Below are 22,471 nucleotides of genomic sequence, written 5' to 3'. Positions count from 1 at the left end.
AAAAATGGTTGCTTACTTCTGCAGGGGAGAAATGAGGGGAGCGCGGCGCAGTGTCACACTCCCCCCTTCCCCCTCCTCTTTTCACACCTGCAAAAGTAAGCAACCATTTGCTTTTTTTGATATTTTATTTTTTAAATTTTATTCGTTCTAAAAAAGTATTTTAATGTGCCAATATGTGTTCTTGCTCATACTGATCATTGTGGTTTCAGATGTGACAGGGTTTAAAGAACACCATGTATATACATACACATACAAATAAATATATGTATTGTTATAGAGATACATAAAAAAGATAAATAAGCATTTTGTAAAATTGAGTAAATAAAGAACAGCATTAAGATATGTTACTTAGATTGATTCATAGCCTTTCGAATACTTAACCTATAATTACGTGTATATAAAGACAGACGAAATATATCAACTTCACTAAACTCGTTACCTACCCGGTGTAGTCTAGGTATTGGTGAATTTATTTATTTATTTTATTTAAGTTTATTGATGTGCATACAGTGCTTTATTTGTGTAAGAACATTGATATTATTACAACGACAAAAAATAAACCTAACACAGTACCAATTTCGTACAAAATACAATATATTTTAATTATTTATATCAATGATATAAGTTCAAAACTATTTTTTTTTGCTATACGCTGATGACTTAGATAGAATCTGTTGCTATTGCAAGGACAATCAGATATAAATATCTTGTCTTGTCATTTACCCGAAAGAAAAAAGTATAGTATTTGAACAAAAACTATCTGGGAAAATTGTTAATCGTTCAATAAAAGCGAGAGATTTGGGTGTACTGATGGATGATAAGCTTTTATTTAGAGATCACATAAATACAAAAGTAGATAAGGCGTATAGACTTCTAGGGTTTATCTTACGAATCTCCAAGCCATTCTCATCACCAGATACACTCAATTTTTTTTACTATACTTATGTGCGTAGTCAAGTTTAATTCGCTTCATTAGAATGGTCCCCTCAGTATAATGTATATATTAATCAAATCGAGTACATTCAAAAGAAATTTATAAGGAGCCTAGAATATCGTTTCGGTAACTTTGAAAATGATTACGGCGCATCTTTGATAAATTTTAATATGGAATCACTCCAAAAATGGCGTCTTACATGTGATTTAATTTTTCTCTTCAAAATTCTTAATAATATGGTTGATTCGCCGTACCCTTTAAAAAATATTGGTTTCCGTTGTCCTCTTCGCTATACCAGATAAAATTCCCTTTTTTATATACCAACCTGTAAAAACAATTATACCACGAATTTATTCATTTGACATACCTGTAGAAATCATAATGGACTCAGTATTTAATTTAAAAAAAATAAATTATTTGTTTATTTTTCCATACATATATTATTTACATAGAAATATAATAACAAAAATACACTTAAATTAAGCTATAACATGAATTGGAAAAAATGCCCACAAAGCTACAACGTCTAAGCGTGGGCCATTTTTGATTTTTTTATTTTAATAAATAGTTTATAGCACATATATATGGTATGACATGACCATGAAAAGAAATTGTAGACATTTTTAACTGCACGTTGCATTTGTACAGAAAATTTCTTCCTGGAGTTGATTATTTGGGATAGTTGCTGTATGTACATCTTGAGTGGTTTGTGCTATTTACATATATGTGCCGCATGTAGTGTATAATGTTTGTGTATGTTTTATATGTGCTTTTATGTGTGTGTGCGTGGATGACTCGGGGTGTGCATTCGGTATTTTTATTTATTACCAATGATAACCTCCTTGGAAAACGCAAATGTTAACAATTATTCTTTCCTCACTTGAGTTTATTATTTACTTATTTTTTATCATATTTGGTGTTTAAATCTTTTGCATAATTTATGAAAACTAGTTTGGTTTTTTTATGTTAGAAAATCGTTGTTTTTAATACTCTTTATGTATGACTATGTTTTCTGAATATAATATATATATATATATATATATATATATGATACAATTTCTGAACAGGACTACAAAATGTGACGAGAATATGTTTAACACATGACTCCATTTGTGGTATCTTCATAGTTTTTAATAAGGAGTGTGGTTTATGAAATGATTTGTGTGAAATGTGGTGTTTGTTTTATATCCACTTTATTTTTAAAGAAAAGCTTAAAATTATTATTATTATTAATAGAGGCTAAATATAATTATTGTAAATGAGACTTAGCTTCCGTTCGTAGCGGAGAGCTGAGTCGTTGTTTGTTAATATACTATCGAAATACCTCCTCTGGCGTGGTAGACAAACGCATACATACATTTGCTACTCAACAAAAGTTAATTATTTCTGTCAAATTTTAAAAAATAAACGTGATTTTTCTTAAGCTTGGGAACTTAAGACAGTGTTCGACACTGTTATTGGACATTAAGACATGTTGTAGTTTAACAAAAAAACAATAGACGAATTCTACCAACACTCGTGAGTTTATTATGGATGCTAAATAATCTATAATACCCATGCAATTCGACAGTGTAACTAAAAGATCCGGTTCAACAACATTATGTAACAACTCGGTAGGTAAATATATTTTTTACATCTTCTGTGTACCTGGCTATTAAATTGGCAAGGTCAAAAATTACTTTAAAATACATACACACCATTTATTTGTCTAGACTGGTAACTGAATGAATTATTTTTTTGATATGGTATTGTATAATGTCGGCCTCGTGGTGTAGTGGTCAGCACGTTCGCCCACTATGCAAGAGGTCTCGAATTCGATTCCCGACATGGTTGATATGAAATATTTATTTAAAAGGGTATTTCACACGAGAATATTTCATAGTCCCTGGACATGTACCTGAAGCTTAAGACCTTATCTTCATAAAACAAAATTGATCGAGATATGCTGCGATTGGTGTATCAATCCAGTGCCCTATGCACCATTAGGTGCGGAAATGTGATGATGATAATTATGGAAAAAACGAATTTATATAAAAATATTAATACCTACTATTCTTACGACAAAAATATACAGTTTTTACGTCAAAAATAGACAGTTTTTAGGTGGAGCAAAAAATATTATTTAAACGTTAAAAAAAGACTGCATAAATACATGTGTTTTTACGAAAAAAAAGTTATGTTTTTATAGCAAAAAAGGACGTTTTTTATGTAAAAAAAAAGACTTTGTAAATATATAGAATATGTTTTTACAACAAAAAAAAAACTATTTTTACTAATAAAAAATAACTGTTTGCATAATATATTTACAAATTCAACGTGAATTCGGTGAATACAAACTAGAGACGAATACCATTTTAAAAATATAAATAACACGAAAATTAGGTTCGATTATCGAAAATATGAGCGGGTCGTGGTCCCGTGGTAGTATCAAGGACTTATAAATTGAAGGTCGAAGATTCGAACCCCACTCTATCCCAAATAGATTTTTCTATTTTTTTTATGGAGAAGTAGGTTATTTACAACTCGTCGATAATGACATCAAGAATTAAAATATTTTTGTAAATAAGATGTAAGTACCATCATCAAAACTTTCATCCACCCACACACGGTGATGCGTAGGCCACCGCAAAGTTGAATAACATGATGCGTATCTCGTTCATCTGTTTCATGACGGCGGGGTGATCAGACGATTCGGGTGCTTATCCAGCGACAGTGAAATATCGCAGTGAGTAAAACAACCCTATAAAAAATGTTTCTTCTTAACCCTTCCAGGAATCCCCCCCTTCCCTCAAACATGGTCAGCAAATGCGTTGACCACTGCGATACGGGGCGGACTTTTCATCTTTCAATTTATTTTTCAGGAGTTTCACGTGAAAGCAGCCATCGAGTCGAAACCACTCCTCCGGGATTCTGATTATATTTCACACAGAGATCACGGGTAAAAAGTACATTATTTTTAAATATTTATTTTTAATAAAAAGGTAACAATATATACCCACGTTTTTATATGAACAGTTAAAGTGCAATATTTCATAGTCTCCGGGGATTTATCTCTATTCGATTTCAGTTTTCAGGATTTTTCAGGAGTTCTGAGACGGGAACACTTGTCCGGGATTCTGGCTCTATGTATTTTACAGACAGAACTGTATATTTCATTCACATAGACATCAAAAACAAAATGTAGCTATGGGAACAGTCGTGCACGCTGCATAACTGCATGACGTATTTGTTATTACCGCACAATAATACTAGAAGTTTGTTTACAGAAACTAGCTAATTTAAGAAGCTTATGAAACATTTTGGTTAAAAACAAGTTTCGCACTCGGTGCAAAATCCAATTTCTATTCAACCCACGTTAATATCTTTTTAGTTCATACCGAATTTCATTTTCACTATCTCATTATTAAGTATTAAGTTAAACGAAATAAATTTGAAATTTAAATAAGATAAGTTATTTTTTGTTTTGTACACTATTTTACGAAAAAGACTAAAATTATTTTGTTTTGGTATTTGTTACAATCAATATAGTGTAAAGTTTCCGCAAACCAAGTTTTGTAAAATTCCCATTGAAAACAAACGTAAAAATAACATTTCTCAATTAAAAATTATAAAAGCGCCATCTATGAATAATTAATTTCATATTTTCGTTTAGAATCACCTTAAAGACAATTAAAAATGTGACTAGGCAATGCAGGCACATTTGTAACATGTGGTGTACACACTTATTTGCTACAAAAATTTTGCGCATGTGTCAGGACGTAAGAACGTGTGTAGGAAGCTAAATGTACTATATGAGATGAAAAAACGATTGCGATGACCTTACAAGTATATTCGAGTATTGGGCACAGAACAATTCTTACATCAAGTCATTGTTGCCTTATGGGAACGTTCGAGGTTAAATGTTGTTCAAATTACACAAACGATATCGCAAAATTTAAGTTAGGTAAAACTTTAATCTTATAAAAAGAAAAATCTCATTCATGCAACATTGTTTCATCCGTAATATTGAAAAAGATATTCGGTGTTTTAAATCAAATGCAGGAGACAATTTTAACATAAATGAGAGGCACTGTATGGTGAACACAGCATTTCACATTTCATAAAAATAAGATTACAATGGTTGGGACATGTCCACAAAATGAAAGATAATCGAACCCCTAATAAAATTCTTTATACCACCCTAGAAAGAAGACAAAGCAGTGGCAAACCTAGATGACTAGATGATGTAAAAATCATATGAAGTTAGGTTTAAATTAAGGAATGATGACTATTGTCCATGCAATGATATTTCTTCACAGAGTATCGAACATCTGTTATTTCAGAGCCCATTTTTTAGTTTACACCGCCATAATCTTGAAGCAGAATGCAGAAAAGATGGAATATCCTTAACAGATATCCACACTGTAGTTAAAAGTAGTTATCACGAGCCATTGTTCTTGAACTTTGGCAACAATGGTGATTGGACGCATTAAGGTAATAAACCAAAATCAGTGATTGAACATCCCATTCCGAAAACAAACAAAAACATTTTTTTCGAGTACCTTAGTCTTGAACATGACAAGTAAGGCTACTAAATACAGGGGTCCAAATATATATATATATATATAAAAAAAATAAAACAAAGTGATATGAGAGCAACGAGAGAGTTCAGCCATAAGGAAATTGGATACGAAAATTCATTTTTACGCGCGGTTAAAATTGGAGCATTAAATTATGTGGCGAAGTTTCTTAAAAACGGATGAAAAAAATAATAAAAACGAACTACTTTTGATGACGTCATTAGTTTTTCTGAATTAACCAATGATAAGAGAGTTGCGATATATTTCCAGATTACGTTAAGTAAACTGACTAATCGGCAGAACTCATTGAGAAGAAGGGGAAGAGAATTTTAGACGTCAAACACGAAGTAATTTCAAAAATACAAAAATTTAATAAAAATCACACCGCTGATAATACGATGCATAAAAACAGTTTTTTTTTGCTTAGTTTAATAGTGAATAGGGAAATATCACATGCTACGAATACCGATGTAAATATAAGACATGGAACTTGATTAATTGTATTTTCAAAGTCAATACGGATATAGTGGAGAAATGTTTTTATAATATATACTCAAATAACTTGAAAAAAGAAATTCCAAAAAAATATGTCTATAGAAAAACGCGACATGTTTGGATTGATAGTTGTGACGTCAAGATTCGTGACGATGTTCTAAAATAATTTGCACGGTCAGGAACAATGTTGAAAATAAACATAAATCGTGACGTATTATGGGCGTGGCCAATGCAATGACCGTTTTGGCGGGAATTCAAAATTACTTATAAAAATATTTTTTATGTTACCAAGTAGATTTTTTCAAGCTGAACCCGGCAATGCTTTGCTATTGCAAGATTTGAGTACTTGTTAAATAGATTAAATGAACACAATAAAAAGTTTGATATCAATAACTGTATTTAGTCCAAATTAGATATGTATGTATGTACATGTACATGTACACATTATTAATTTTGTGTTTCGGTTTAGATAAATTATTGTGAGGACATAGAATTTTGATAAATAGGTGTTCGAACATTGTTTTCCTGTCACTGTCTTGCAGATGCCTCCCAGATACTGTGCGAAAAAGACAACTGCATGTCCGACCTTTTGTTAAAATATACAAAATTGAAGTTTCGCTCTACCGTTTTCCGCACCTCAAAACTGAACTGATTTTGTTATTTTTTTTAAACAGAGAATCAGAATATTTTTTTTTGTGTCGATACGTTTTGTGTTTTTCAAAAATAGTTATATTTGTATACCGTGCGCTGTGCGCCCGAAGTCTGCGATTAAAACTGTGCTTTTTTACGGGTTCGAATGGTTCTGGTTTCCATAATAAACCATTTTTAAAATTTTAAATTTAAATTTTAAACTGAAATTTACAGAAAGGTTATTCATGGTTACATAACAAAAAAAAATATAAGAAAAGTTAATATTTGTAGTCACAGGAATTGGAAGATCATCACAGGGTGGCAGTTTTTCCGAATTATTTTTCGATACTTAAAATTTAAAAAGTATTTTACCAATTTAAAAAAAATATTTTTCTGATAACTGTCGTTGATTTCTGGGACACTGTATATGGATATTGAAGAGAGCAGAAACACAGAATAAAAAAAATATTTAAAAAACAGTAAACAATTCACATATGTACTGATTAAAAATATTATAAATACGCAAGTTGCACGGCAAAGTTTTTACCTAATTGTTACGCGTTTTAAAGTTTTTATAGCAAAAATTGAACCTAAAAGATCTTGAATTCCCGACTGCTATATTTTGCACGCGGATTGAAAGGTCAACAGATTTGGCCTCCATAATAATATTGAGAGTCGTATTAATTCATTTACGAGCGTTGAGCTTAAACTAACTTTCCATTTTTTCATTGAGTGAATAAAAAATATCGATATGTACGTGTGCATTATATCAAGATTCAAAATAAAAAAAACAAAAAGTATTAGAAATATTTATGAACAAGGTACTTTCTGATAAAGGATTTTTCTTTAAAAAAATTAAAAACAAAAAAAAAAAACATGTAATCTCATTTAAAAAACAAATTATTAAGTATATTTTTCAAACACAATTGAGTTATCTTAATGAGAAATTATTTTTTATATTTTTATTATCAAAAAATCAAAATACACGAAGTAGATATTATGCTCTCAGGATATATAAAAAAACTCTTTGGGACCATACGTAAAAAGAAACCATTTTTGTGACAATGCATAAAAACAGTTGATACAATCCAAAATAGTAAAAAAAAACATCATTTAAGAAACATGAAATACAGTATTATGTATTATTTATTTATTTTACAGAAAAAAACAGTCGACAATGATATAATATTTATTATTTTAGGGTATTTTCGGAAAACCAGGCCCAGGTAATCGGGGCCCAGGGCTTGTATGAAGTTAACAGAGCTATCTTCAATTACCTCTAAAGTAAAATCGAATTTTCCTTATGAAAAGTTTATCGATGATTTTAATAAATTTATTTTCAAAACATAGTTAATTACAGGTTACTAACGAAGATAATTTAGAATTTGCATAAAAATATACACATTGTCATACAGGAAATTCGAAATTTTACTGTATAGACAATTGAAGATAACTTTCCCAACTTATCATTGTATTCGCGACCGTGGACCTTTGTGGGTAACCATAAAGATATAATATTATGTTACATGCAATATTTTGAACGTTTTGGCTAAATGCCAGTTGTACGTAAAAGAAAAATGTGTCTACGAATGAACCTATCCTGAATAACAACAGACAAATTAAGCGAAAATACATAAACAAACAAAAAACATAAAAAATACGTTGCGAACGGCATTTGGCAGAGAACACTACTCTAGCATTACGTACTTTACGTCTAGAAAATGAACTGTTTGAGATGGTGGACCAATTTAAATACCTGGGCAATATTATTACAAAGTCTGGAGACCCAGATGTGGAGGTGAAATGCAGGATCGAAATGGCCCGTAGCACATTCCGCAATGATAAATTGTATTCAAAACATAGGCAGAGAATAGTGAAATGTTATGTTTTGGTCTGTTCTGTAATATGGTTCAGAAACCTGGAATTTGAAAGCACACACTATGAACCGATTGGAGGCATTCGAGATGTAACTTTACAGAATAATGCTTTGTATACCGTGGACAGATTTGGCCAGCAATGTAGAGGTCCCGAGAAGAGCTAATTATAACAGACAATTGTCTGGGACACACCCTGCATGGGGAGAAATATAAAACCCTCCAACTTATACTAATGGACAAGATTGAGACATAGCGTGGACCTGGCAGAAGGCAAACGTCTTGGCTGCGCAACATAAGAGACTGGACTGTAATGAGATGCGTTGAAGAGTTGTTTCGGGCAGCGCAAGACAGAGAGGCCTTTTTAGAAGTTATTGCCAACGCCGGTGACACTTGATGTGGTGAGAAGATGACCCCAACAATCAATAACTTGGGATATTTTTATTCAAATCCCCATAAACAGTTAATACAAAAGTAAATAAAAAAAACAACTTTACTCGACCTTGATCTTTAAAAAAAATCTAACTTCATAGATTAGGTACAATGTACGACATGCTTTGTATTTAGCAACACGTTTGCCATATAATTATTTATTATGTAGGTATATTCATATAAAAATACAAGTACATAGCCAGTTAAACCAGAATTTATGGGTAAGATCGGATTCTACCTTGTTATTACTAGCCATATACGTACATAAACATAGTTGAGAATCCAGATTAAAAATCATTGTGTTGGAATTTGCGAACCATTTCCTGGTCATTTGTAATCAATGTTACAACCACAAATTTAATCGAACGCTATGATTGATAAGGAAAATAGGTAAAAATCATTAAAAAAATTTTTTTTTGCGGAAACCAGGAAACACTTCGTACAAAAACAATTATTATTAGTTATGAATTCAATTCATTCGGTTACAACTTAGAACCCTCGTCATTAATAAAGTCATTTAGTAAAATTTGACCACAAAGCGAAATGATTAATGAATATCGAAATACTTAAACGTTAATAAAAACAAAACAATTTTAGTTAAGCTGATGATGAATGGTTTTCAAATGTTTTAGAACGGGGTTAAACTTATAAAGGCAGTCAATATATTAAAATATACGTTTAATTTTACTTTATTTTATTAAGATAGTTTTTAAGATATATTCTATTTAAATTAGGTCTACCTGTATCAGAAATAAATTACAAATCCCTAATAACTGCTTTAAATTTACCATTACTGTCAAGCAGGAGGACAATAAATGATCTTCTTTTTTATTTATGAATTATTAAATAATAAAATAGATTGCCCCGAACTGTTAACTTTAATAAACTTTCGTATTCTACATAGACCAACAAGACTTAATATTTTGTTTTACAGTCATCATCATGGTACTAATTATTCATTTAATTCACCGATTATTCGCATGCAGCGACTTGCAAATCAATACAGTGATGATTTAGATTTATTTTATACCACGCCGCTGATGATTAAGAGCTGTGTTTTGTAAAAAAAAATAAAAAAATAAAATTCAAATAATGATTCGTTCTTCACTTTTGCGTTAACTCTTTACTCTTGTGTGCATAATTATTTTAAAAACGAATTATTGTTTAATATTAATATTTTTATAAACCATGAAGTAAACTTTTTAACTTTCCTTTTAAAGCACGTTTTTTTTTTCTTCTTCTCTTCCTCTTTTTTATAAAATTCTATTTTTTTTATTTACCTTTCTTTAAAAAAGGTTAATATTTATATTTGTTACAGATGTAATTTTTCTTTTTTATATATAAATACTGTTTACCACTGTATACTTTTCCCGATGTTTTGTTCTTTTTTAATATTATGTTACTTTTTGTTGTATTTTTTTTCACTGGTTTTATTGTAATTATGTAAAAGGTTCTTGGAACCGTAAATAAATAAAAATCTGGGATTAACACAGTCTAATACTATATTTACATCTATACTTATTCAATCATTATTTTTTATTTTATTTTTTATTTTATTTTATTTTATTCAGGAAACATACAGTACAGTTACAAAGTTTAATATTTTACACAATTGGACTTAATTCTAATGGACCAGTGAAGTTTCCATATTAAAAAGCAATTACATCTAATGTTAATTATGAAAGTATAAAAAAGAGAAGGAAAAAGAAAACATGAATGAAAGTTGTTTAAAAATTTAAATTTAAGTGAAAAAAATATATTTTAAGGTTTGTAGTTCGTAGTGAGTATTTACAAATGGAAATAATATTAAAAATGAAGAAAATTTGTAAGAGTAATTAAGAATTAAGAATGGAAATAAAGAATGAAAAACATGCTCAGATGTAAAAATAAAATAAAATAGTAATAACATTTTTTTTTCAACACATATTTATTTTAAGGGATTCAAAGAAACGATAAGAAGAATCTTTAAGTGAAATATAAGACGGTAAATTTAAATTTAGGTCAATTTAAAAAACATCTTCAAAATTAATGACACATTATAGTAAGAGCAGCAATTATTTATCACTGTTGTACACTTACGTATATTCGCTACTTATAATATTTCTAACGTAGCATTTTTTACATATATAAGGGTTTTCGAAGCAAACTAAGAGATCTCCATTGAAAGAGTTACCTAGATATTTGCGAAAAACGTCGAAAAAAGAATTGTGAGATTTTTAATAGGGCTTCACCAACTCAGAGAATGCTTAGTTTGCGGCGTCAAGTAGTATAATTGAAATCTGTTTTTGCAAGATTTAGGACGGTTTTTATTAACGCTATTATTTAGGTAAGTAGATTTTTACGTAAAGTTTATTTTGGCATCAATAACTAATTTTCCGTTTTTGGTGGAGATTTCTAAGTTTTCATATATACTTTCAATATTTAATATTTTTGCGCTTTTCTTATTTTTCATGTATGCTGGCATTTCTTCAAACAACTTTATTCCTTTATTTATAAGGCGTTTCTGGTACGTTGTTTTGGTTTATTGTCTAGTCTAATAATTTTAATCTTTAGGACATTTAGATACAAGGCTAAAACCATGTCTATTTATAGACAGATTTACACCCTTACTTTTGACGATTATGTTCAAAAGCAGAATCAAAATTATGTTTCACAACTTGATAGAAAAAACAATTAAAATTTTAATTTATAAATTCAACGCTAAAAAAGTATAAACATGTGTTGCAAGTACCAAACATCGTTAACTTCACAGGTCCTTTAATATAATCCTGTTAAATTTGCTTTATAAAGTAGCTATTGATCGAGTTTTTGAGTTTGATTTTTAAAAAAAATATTTTTTTATTGAATTTTTTCTTACATAAGCATTTTTCTAAACAATTTTTTTAATTCCCGCTAAACTGAAAAAGCAGTTTTTTGCAGGGGTTTCTCTCTTTAAACATTTTTGTAACACAATATAATGATGTTTACATAAAAATATAAAAAATCTTTAATATATCAATAAAATAAAAGTTTTAAAAAATTAAACACAAGTAAATGAAGTCTTTTTTGATACCGAAATATATAAAAAAGAATAAGCAAACACTTTTTTGACACTGTTTTAAATTGTTTGGTTTCCCCCTTTTTTTTACACACTAAACTTAGAATTTAAGAAAAAGATTTTTAAAACCAATTTTACTTTGTTTTTATTCATATCACTATTCTTTATTTCGTCCGGGAGTCTATTTACTATGCGAGGGAGAATATGCGTTCTGGTCCTCTCTCCATACGCATTTAGAGCTTTTCTTTCTATGAAATTTCCTTTCACTTTTTGGCGCATTTCATGCTTATGCGATATTGGCGTTTTGTGGAAATCCATGAAGTCCTCTGTTACCAGGCGATAGTATATCATATTCTGTACCGTCAAAACTTAAAGAATGTTCAATAAATAAAATTATGTAAGAAGTAAAATATGTTAAAAAGAGTAAAACAATTCATTAGTATTTACAACCTGTAAAATTATTGAACTTTCTTGAAAACTATATAAATCCGTAGATTTCACGAGACAGATAATTCGTCTACCAAACAATAGTATTGAGTATTTTACTAAAAACATTATAAGGTATGTGCCTATACAAACGACCAACGACGAAACACTGCATTTATTATCGATTTAGTTAACAAGATTATTGTAAACTAAATGTTAGTAATAGGTAATTGAGTAATAACTGCGCGTCTATAAATTAGTAAATAATAATCTAAAAAGATAAAAGTTAGTTTTGATACATTAAAGGTTCAGAGGTTATTTGATAAGATACGATTTGCTTTAACTATTTGTCGGTAAACATTGACATAATATTGATCATAAATTCTTACAAAGTTTATAGTGTGAAGAATGGATGAAACTGTAAATTATCAAGGGCCGATAACACAAAAAAAAGTAAACGTATAAAGCTTAACAATTATTGCGATTTTGTTAAGTAACGTTAATTAACAACACATAAAAGTTTATGTTTGATTAGTTAAAAAACAACATTTTCGAATTCCCGTAAATAACCGTAGAGAACGGGAATTGAACGGGGTTCGAACCCGGGAGTTCGTCGAAACTACAACGGGAACGCAACCCGGATTGGTTTACATGCATAAATATCGGTAACCAAAAGCAACAGCAAGAAATACCTGAAGAACATATTCTGAGATAGTCCCCTATGTAATAGTATGGTCCCCTCAATATAATGTGTATATTAAACAAATTGAAAACATTCAAAAGAAATTTATAAGGTGCCTGGAATATCGTTTTGGTAACATTGAAAATGATTACGGCACATCTTTGATCAATTTTAATATAGAATCACTACAAAAAAGGCGCCTTAGATATGATTTAATTTTTCTTTTCAAAATTCTCAATAACATAGTTGATTCGCCGTATCTTTTACAAAATATTGGTTTCCGTTGTCCTCTTCGCTATACTAGATTAAATTCCCTTTTTTATGTACCAACTTGTAAAAACAATTATACCTCGAATTCATTCATTAGACGTACCTGTAGAAATTATAACGGACTCAGTATTGATGTAGACATTTTTAACTGCACGTTGCATTTGTACAGAAAATTTCTTCATGGGGTCGATTATTTGGGATAGTTGCTGAATGTACATCTTGAGTGGTTTATGCTATGTACATGTGCCACATGTAATGTATATGTTTGTGTATGTTTTATATGTGCGTTCATGTGTGTGCGTGGATGGCTCGGAGTGTACATTCGGTATTTTTATTTATTTTAATTTATTACCTCCATGGAAAACGCAAATGTCAACAATTATCCTTTTCTCACTTAAAATTCTTATTTATTTTTTATTTTTTGTCACATTTAATGTTTATATCTTTTTAATTTATGAAAACTTAATTGGTCTTTTTAGGTTAAAAAATTGTTGTTCTTAGTACTTATTTTGTATGACTGTATGTTTTCTAAATAAAATAAATAAAAAATAAAATAAATAAAAAATAAAAAATAGTCGTTCTTTGAGGTGTGCAAAGGGTGTGACTGAATTCAATCATTCAAAGTAAATTATTCATACCATATGTTCACATAGGTTAACAACTATCTAACTTAAATATTTTATTATTTGAAAACATTAATTTATATGCATGTATTTTTTTTTAAATTGGAAATTTCGGAATTACTTTACGGTTGCTTTGGGCTAGCGACATCATAAAACATAAAATTATGAAAAAAAAAAAACATTCAAAAGGCGCACGCATATAATACCTACAGATTAACATTCCAGTTATGTGAGTTGATTATTTCAATTGAAATGCAATGAGTAAGTCGAAGGGAAACACAGTCATGTCTATTTTTATTTCTATAGTAAATGACCTGTTTGAAAAAATCAAAACCTATCTTGGTGAGTAATAAAATTGAAAGAATTAATCATAGAATAATTGAGTAGTGGTTCATTAGCACAATGATAGCTTATTTATCGGGAGATATAAAAAATGAAAATAATATTAGCAGTCAATCAAATAATACGAATTTAATTACTACATTGTTTTCTTGAATAAGTGAATCCGAATAATTTTAGATAACTTGCAAAATTTGCACGAGCGTGCGTGGAAAAATGGGATGCTTTTTGACGAATCAAAGAGCGCATGGTTTTTGTTGCATCGTGTCTTTAGCCTTTCGGCGGAGACAGGATCTTTATCGGATAGTGACGGCATGCAAAACCTTATTTAAGTCATGTATTTTACATTTCCGTAAAAGAGGAGAGGGGTCAGATACTAATACAAAAACGAGTAGTGCTGGGAGGTGTCTATCAGCCGGGGATCGGGCTGAGTTGCTTCTTCACGGACGCGGTGTGTTGTTAAGGACGTTGTTCTCGTATGTGAGATTGGGTTTTCATATTTTCTGTTTAAAAGGTTAATTGATCGGTCTTGACTAGGATGATCCCAGGTTTTGAATGGTAGTTTCTTGTCTTCAATAGGGTGAATCGAGGAATATAAGGATTTATGAATTGTGTGATTTTCTTTTGGGGCCCAAGTAAAAGGTTTTAATTTTTGATCGATGTTTGAATTAGGATGCCTTTGAAACAGGCAAAATAAAGTGAAAAGGTTGCTCTGTATGAACTGTTACGAAAGGGCCAGGCCGAGTGAGGGGTGGCGACGGCTCTGGTTTGCCCAATCGGACTTATTTCTCCCGGTTTATTAACGAGCCAATGAAGTAATATATTTTTATTAAGGTGCAATGATGGTGGTAAGGGGCAGTAAATGTAAATTCTTAATAACGCGAATCTTTAATTAACATGATTTTTAAAAAGTAATTAATCGTTAATTACTTTTAAAATAAAATAAAACTTTTAAAATTTGTTTTCGCAATATGCGGATTTGAAAAGAGGTCAAAAGACCTTTGAAACGGATCCGTGTTACTTGGTGGGGGCTTTCAATGTAATCCGTGTCTGGACGGAAGAAGAGTTTTATTTATTTGACACTTTATATACATTTACAATATATATATATGCATATAAGGGCGGGCATATTGCCTTACGGCAATTTCTTCCTACCTACCCTAACTGTTCAGTTTAAGAAAATTATAAATACATGGACATATTGAATCTTACAGTTTTATACAAAATTTAAAAACAAAGATTAACAAAACAAAAATATACATTAAAAAAATTAATTAACACTATACTATGAAGAGAGGAGAGGGAAAGGAAAGAAGAAGAATAAATGAACAATTTCAATATTTAGATAGTGACAGTGATGAAGAGTTCTGTGTGTGAAAAAGAATCAGAATCCTAAAATACTGTTTTTGACTCGATGGATACTCTTAGATAAAAATCCTGAGAAAGGTAATCGAGTGGAGATTAGTCCGCCTCGTATAACACTGATCTCCTATGCATTATTGTCATTTTTCGTGAGAAAAAATCCAAAGTTATTGCTTAAAAGTGTATTTTTTTACGATCTCATCTCCCATTCAGAAACTACATGAAAGTAATCCCCAACTATCTGAACGTACTTTTTCGCCTTCAATAAGAGGTAACGCCGGCTCTATGCGGGCCTTTCTACGCTTTAAACATAAAAATACGATCAACCAAGTAATTTTAAGAGGATATGCGGTGCTAGACAATTTTGATAAATACTTGACCATTGTTTTTCGGACACCCTCTCAAATGCCTCGCCGACACTGCGAGAAAAAGATAACTGCATGTCTGACTGGTTATGTCGTTTTCAGCACCTCAAAACTGATCCAATTTTTTTGTTATTTTTCAGAAAGAATATCATAATGAAATTTTCTGTGCCGGTACTTTTTCCGTTTTTACCATATTTGTAAACCGTAAGACCGAAGACGGCAGATGAAACTGGACGCTTTTTTGGGTTTTTAGATGGTCCTAGTACTCGTAGTACCCATAATAAACAACAATAAATAAAAAAATAAAACAATAGACATGCCAATGATAAATAATATCTATAATGTGTAAAAAAAATCCTAGCTCTAGTGGCATATTCCAGAGAAAAACGTTTGTATGAACGAAAGCGAGACCGCTAACCTTCTTAATATTATTTTTAAAAACACTTTCAAAAATACATTATTTCAATGTAACGTTATTGTTGTTTGGAGATTTTATTTTTGGGATGATATTTATGTTCTTATTTCAGGTAAATAATCAACGTTTTTAAAAAGATTCGTCTGTTTTTCATATTTATGATTGCAGTTCAATAAATTAAATTTAAAAATACGGTAATACTCGGAAGAGAAATATTTTAAAGCAGAAAATTTATCAAGCCTAGAAAAATACAACAAATACACTTCTTTTGCGTGTCAAATGACAACTGACAAAGCCAAATACGCGATTTTAACAATAAAAAAATACTAGAACGCTCACAAAACGTGGATAAAAACAGTATTCCGGTATTGTAAAGTCGGAGATCGATTCCATAAATTAATAGTGTTATTTCCCAAAAAGTTGGCACCGAATGATTTAAAGGCAAAAAACATTAAAAAAAAGTATCATCATCGAAATAAGGTCACAAATGTATGCATTTTTTAAAATTAGGTTTTACGGACATTTTTTTGCTGGAATTGCATTTACATGAATTATTTATTTAATTACGGTATTTGTGCTATTGACATTACATGTTTTATTTTATTTTGTTTATTTTAGGAAAATGACTACAAATTTTACACGAAATGCATACAGAATTATAAAATAATTGTGAAATAAATTTGTTGTATAAAACGTTTATATAGGTACACTTTTCACAGTGAATGATTTAATTATTGTGAATTACAATATACCTACGCAGTACTCAGCAATAAAATATTATATAATATATTTATAAAATATTATTATATTAACAACGATGAACTTTGCAGAATGTCATAAAAAAATAAAAAAATAAGTGTGTTGTATCCAAACGCAATCAATAATAATAAACACAATCATAAGTAGTACAATTAAATAAACACTGTTTATTCAAAACATTGTTGATTAAACTAACTAGTAGAAGAAAAGGAATAACAATTGGAAAATGTTTTTTAATTTGTTCATTTTATCAAACTAAGAAAAAAAAATATTTTCATGTATCGTACGAGTATTATCATCGCTGCGACTTATTAGAGTTTTTTTAATTACTCCACACGTGACGTCACTAGTTCTCTTCGGTGAGTTGTCCTGATTAGAAGGTTGGCTTTCCAAAAACCGGAAATTTATCACGGCACTATCATTGACTGATTAAGAAAAACTTGAGACGTCATTTAAAGTAGTAGTTAAATATTTAATTTAAATATGAACAACTCCCTAGGGAGGAAATCCAGCCAATCTGCAAGCATTTGGACATACTCAAACATTGTTGTATTAACTACGTGGTAAAAAAAGAAGTATAAAAATCGGAAAAGTGTTTTCAGGCGTTGCTTAGTAGGTGAATTGGTTCAGTCGGATGAACCTCACCTACATGATAAAGGTTACAGCTCTTTTACTTCACAGAAGTTGACAGAAGGAAGAGTTGAGGAAATGTGGATGTTTAAACATAGGCAGAATGGTGAATGTTACACAGTGTGTAAAATGGCCACTTAATCCAGCCAATCACAAAATCATGAACCCTGTAAATGCCTAGACTTTCATATTCATTTAAAAAATGTTATCCCTCTCAGTTGCAACAAATTTAAACATTAATAATTTTAAAATAAAATAAAGAGAGAAAATAATATGATAATTAAATAATAATAAATAAATAAAGAAAAAAAGGACCAATAATATGTATTCATAAAATATAGAAAGAAAAAATAATAAAAGAGTACTTTAATTTTTTTTTAAAACTCAAATCGAATAAACGTGTTATAGAAGAAGGTTGGTAAATCAATATTTAAGGTACACGCATACGTTTTTGTAAGATAAAAACTAATTCATTGAAGTCTAGGAATTTACAATGCTTATGATCTGTCATCGGCTGGATTAAATGATTTCCATATTCACGAACGGCATTTTTTGATTATCTATATATACGCAATGTTTGAATATTATATTCCCATGCGTGCTGGTTTACTATGGACACTGAAAGTATGAAAAGTAAGTTTTTTACGTTTATGATTCAAATCCTAAATAATAAATAGATTTAGAATATTGTACAAATAATATCAAATACCTTCGATTGAAGTATTTCGACCTCGATCATTCGACTGAGTTTCATTGAAACCGACATCGTCAGACTGGTGAAAAGTTTAATATATTTTCATCATCATCATTCCCTATTTGCACCTAAAGGTGCATAGGGCACTGCATTGGTACCAATTGCAGCGTACCTAGATTTTTTTTTTACACGAAGGTTAGATTATTATCAGTCTTACTTTTGAGGTACCAGTCCAGAGACTATGAAATATTCGGCGTAAGTATAGCCTGTGAGCTCGCCAATACATGACAGATGACATTAACATAACCATAGAAAAACATAGCAGTTGAGCTCTCAGAAGTAAAGCAACGTGAATGCAGCAATGCTTGAACTACATGTCAATAATATTCAAATAATAAATAATATTATTTGGCCATACGGAACTTTAAAGCACACCTTGGTTTAATTACTAATAGTATTTTATCGGTTAGGTAGGTGTATTTAAAAAAAAATTTGCGTACCTGAAAAAAGCACAAATAATTATGTTTTTGTAAATGATGTCAGTAGCGACACTCAGAGAGTGGCTTTGTGACGTTTTGACATTTTTTATAAGAAATTCATGGCGTAGCCGAAATACTGTTATAAAAACGAGGATGTTTTTGTTGATTGACGTTAGCAGGCGCTACCCAGGGGCGACTTTGTGACGTGAGAAATTATTTAAAAAAAGAGATTCATGGCGTAGCCGAAATATTGTAATTAAAACGAGGATGTTTTTGTTGATTGACGTTAGCAGGCGCTACCCAGGGGCGACTTTGTGACGTGAGAAATTATTTAAAAAAAGAGATTTAAGGTAAACGGCTATAATACTGACCCATTTCGTGTCTTAATCTGACAGACATTTTTATTCATTTTTTGTTTTTAAATACCTGGTAATTGAAACTATATAATTTTGTCTATTTCTAAAATTGATGAATTTACTTCAATACGTTAAAAAAATAAAAGTAAAAAATCAAGCAATTTAAATAAATAAAAAATATTAAACATATCCAGATTTTGTATTCATTACTGACATACTGAAAATGGATTTCACTCTAATACTGACCTATGGTGATCCTATTACTGACCGGGAGTGAAATAAAAGATTTTGATTTATTTATTCAATATATTTGATAATAAATCTAACAACACATAAGAAAAATATCAATTAATAATCATAGAGGTAACTAAAAAAAAATAGTAAAATAATTTTTACTAAAAGAAATACCTAAAATATTGATTTACTTATCAGATGAACAGCGTAATATTGTTATATCAGGGATGGAGTAAATTCCCCTCGCATTCAGCAATTCCGGTTCTGGAATTGTTTTTATAATTTCTTCAGAAGAATACCATATAGTATCCTCTTTTTCTGGCCACCTCCAATTCTGGCCACTCATAACCATTACTCTGACTAAGGCGGAACCATTATCTTTGCTCTTCACCACAATCCCTGGAAAATATTCTTCTTCAAACTTTACAATTACATACTCATTCAATTTATAACCGCCAAAGTCATTTAAACAACTCCGTTGCACTTCTGTTTTTTTTATCTTTCCTTGTTTCTTCTCAAGCACCACATTTTTTTTCTCCTCTTTTAATCTTTTCCTTTCCAATTTTTCTTCATCTTTTTTCATTTTGTCATCTTTGACCTTTTGCTGGTAGTTAATATAATCGTTTGATGAAACAATGACAGTTGGAATTCTTTTTGTAATTTTCTTTTTCTCTACCACTTTATCTTCTGGCCAAAACAGACACTGCTTAAAGGGCGTAAGAGCATTAATAATTGTTTTAGAATTAGGAGTTTTACAAGGCGTCGCTTCATTGAGATTAGTATCGCTTGTGCCCGCTTGTTCTAGGAGTTCTCGATCTAAATTTGCGGTAAGAGAAACGGACATTGGTTCACTGTTTTTCTCGGGAATTAGTTCACTATCTTTTACCACCATTGTCATAATTTCAGATTCATCACCTGTTGTTGACCAAAAACTATCGTCAAACGCTATGAGAGACTCATTCAACGTATCGTTGTTAACGAAAGTTTCATACCCTAAATGACATTCGTCATTATTCCCTGTGACCAATCCGATATTTTCATTGACTAAATTCTTCGTAATTTTCCAAATGTAGAACAAATTTTCGTCTTCCTTTGGACCATTCCATGTATCATTTGTTTGATCATTAAATGCATCAATTTGGTTGTTTGTCAGTAAATTTTCAAATAAACGTAGAAATACGGCGTTGTATTTGTTGTTAGGAATTTTCAACAGATTTTGAGAAGTAACGACGTGCTTAGGACAAGACGATGATGGTGTTGACGTGCAAGGACGCGCTTTTTTAAAATCAAGTTTTCTATAGTTGACTCCTTCTGGGGAAAATGGATACAACCCACAAGTCCTAAATCCATTTTGAAGAGTATTCATATTACCAGCTGTTTCTAATACAGTTTTTAATAAAGGGGCAAAATCTTCTCTCATAAGCTTTTTACCCTCATTATCAATTTTCCATTGGTGAACTCTCTTTTTCCATTCTAATTTGACTGGACGGAATAGGGCTACATCGAGGGGCTGCAATATATGAGTTGCGTTTGGGTACAAAGCAATCAATATAATTTTATTATCCTTACAAAACTCACTGAGCGCCAAAGTCATGTGCGACGAATGCCCGTCAACATATAAAATTATAGGAAATACTATCTGGTTCTTTTTGAGCCATGGAAAAAAAACGTTTCCTATATATTCATAAAACACTTCTCCAGTCATCCACCCGGAATCAGATCTGCCCATTCCCCAACCATGTGGCATTTTTCTGGCTAGCGAAAGTGGTATTCTTTTATATTTATAAATTATCATTGGGGGGGGGAGGTCTCCTGCTGCATTAGCCATCACAAGTGTAGTAAGACATTCTTTTTCATCGTTGTGTATAAAATTATAAACAGATTTCGAACCTTTTTTCACTATGACAGACGACTCCTTCGGACTTAAAAAAAAAGCAGTTTCGTCACAATTATAAATGCGTTTTGGGTCATTCAAAACATCTGTGTAATCATTTTCATCGATATAGTTCTTAACAGTAGAAAACCATTGCCTTAAATTTTTTTCGCTTACGTTCGCCCTTGCTCTAATTAAATTTTGTGACACTCTTTGCGAAATGCCAGGGTGTCTTTTTAAAAATCCTTCGTACCAACGCCTGCCAGGTTTTCCGTCTTTGAAGGGATTTTCGCGTTTTAATTTCAATAATAGTAATTGAACACTGTCAAGTAACTGGTCTTTGGTCGCCGGAAATCCCCTTTCTCCAATAAATATTATCCAATCGACTATCTGACGTTCTTCGTGATTAGTTAGAATTGTAGGATGTCCAACTATTCTTTCTACAGGATACTTGCCCTTTTTCTTGTATAACAATGTTGTTTTTGGGATTTTATACAAATTGCTGGCCTTGTATATTGTCATTCCTTTTTCCACAGCTAACAACGCATCTTTCACTGACTGTTCACTATACTGCATTCTTTTAGGCGCCATCATATCTAAAACAAAAGGTTTATGAAATTTATATTTTCAAAAATTCCATCTAAAGTAGCTTAAAACGTATGTTTTGAAATCCAGTTTTACTTAATTTTATCTTGTGTTATTTATACATCGTATACAATAGTGTTTGGTAGTCAGATATTGGATCAATTTACAAGTAAAATTTAAGTTTTATGTTCCGTTATTTAAAAAATGCGTATTTAAATATTACATTGGAAATAACTTTGTTAATTTTATTTTAAATCAAAATAAATATGTAAAAATATGTCTCGGCACAGAACTTATTTACTGACATAATATGTAATACTGACATCAGATTATAAAATGTAATACTGACCGAAATTTGTTTCTATTACTGACCACTAACTTTACTCATTTATAAGATTAAAATAAAGCAAAAATATAT

General features: G+C 30.5%; 1 protein-coding gene across 2 annotated transcripts in view; it reads right to left on the bottom strand.

The window, feature by feature from the left end:
* The window catches only part of LOC148284021 (uncharacterized), a 37,812-nt gene that overhangs the window by 12,816 nt on the left and 2,525 nt on the right, over positions 1-22,471 (bottom strand). The window lies entirely within an intron of this gene.

Source organism: Micrasema longulum, unplaced genomic scaffold (assembly GCF_059751315.1).
Source record: "Micrasema longulum isolate JH-2025_06_02 unplaced genomic scaffold, ASM5975131v1 h1tg000165l, whole genome shotgun sequence".
NCBI lineage: Eukaryota > Metazoa > Arthropoda > Insecta > Trichoptera > Brachycentridae > Micrasema > Micrasema longulum.
This window is presented reverse-complemented; position numbering and strand designations above follow the sequence as displayed.